The sequence below is a fragment of the Chrysochloris asiatica genome, unplaced genomic scaffold (assembly GCF_000296735.1).
Source record: "Chrysochloris asiatica unplaced genomic scaffold, ChrAsi1.0 scaffold00201, whole genome shotgun sequence".
NCBI classification, from domain to species: domain Eukaryota; kingdom Metazoa; phylum Chordata; class Mammalia; order Afrosoricida; family Chrysochloridae; genus Chrysochloris; species Chrysochloris asiatica.
In genome coordinates this window covers 4,854,394-4,855,850 of record NW_006408719.1, presented here as the reverse complement: position 1 = coordinate 4,855,850, position 1,457 = coordinate 4,854,394, and positions in this window count along the sequence as shown.

Sequence of the window (1,457 nt, the reverse complement as noted above, 5' to 3'; positions counted from 1 at the left end):
GTGAAGCCTTCTGGTCCTGGACTTTTTTTGATTGGGAGTCTTTTGATGACCTGATCAATTTCTTCTTTTGTTATGGGTATGTTCAGGTTTTCCACTTAACTGTGTGTAAGTTTAGGTAGGTCGTGTTTGTCTAAAAATGTTTCCATCTCTTCTAAGTTTTCAAATTTATCAGAATACATCTCTTCATGTTGTCGTTGTTGTTAAGTACTATGGAGTTGGTTCCGAGTCATAGTGACCCTAGAAAGGGTTTCCGAGACTGCAAATATTTAAGGGAGCAGAAAGCCTCATGTTTCTCCTGATGAAAAGCTGGTAGTTTCAAAGTGCCGACCTTGAGGTTAGCAGTCCAATTTGTAACCACTGTGCTACCAGAATCTTACAATTCTTCATAGTATTCTGTTATTTTCCTTTTGATTTCCCTTGGTTCCATTGTGACATCATCCATGTGGTTTCTAATGCATATTATATGTGTCTTCTCCCTCTTTTTCTTTATTAGTTTTGCCAATGGTCTGTCGATTTTGTTAATTCTTTCAAAGAACCAGCTTCTTGTTCTGTTGATTGTTTCTGTAGTTTTTCTGTTTTCTATCTCATTTACTTCTGCTCTAATCTTTATTATTTATTTTCTTTTGGTGGCTGTGGGTTCACTCTGTTGGTCTGTTTCTAATTGTTGTAGATGCTGTGTTAATGTGTTAATTTTTGTTCTTTCTTCTTTTTGGATGTGTGCTTTTATTGCAATAAATTGTACTCTCAGCACTGTTTTGACAGTGTCCCAAAGATTTTGGTATGTTGTGTTTTCATTCTCATTTATTTCTAGGAACTTTGTGAATTCACGTTCAATTTCTTCTACTACCCAGTCACTTTTCAGCAGGTTGTTATTCAGTTTCCAAGTATTTGATTTGATTTCCTTGGTCTGCTTATTGCTGATTTCTAATTTGATAGCATTATGGTCTGAGAAGATGTTTTGTAGTATTTTGATATTTGTCAATTTATGAACATTTGTGTTGTGGCCTAAAACATGGTCTATTCTAGAGAATGTTCCAAGTGCACTGGAAAAGAATGTGTATTGTTCAGTTGTTGGGTTGAATGCTCCGTACACATCTATGAGGTCCAGTTGGCTGATTGCGTTGTTTAGTTCTTCTGTGTCTTTGACAAGTTTCTTTCTTGTTCTTCTATGCATTTTTGAAAGTGGTGTATTAAAATCACCCACTATTATTGTAGATTCACCTATTTCTTTTTTTCAAATCTCTTAGAGTCTGTTTTGTATATTTTGGAGCTCTTTCATTGGGAGCATAGATAATTATTATCATTATTTCATCTTGTTCAATTGTCCCTTTAATCATGAGATAATGTCCATGTTTATATATTATGCTGTTTTTTCCCTTAAAATTTATTTTATCAGAGATTAGTACTGCCACTCCTGTTCGCTTTTTATTGCAATTAGCTTGGTATATTTTTTTCCA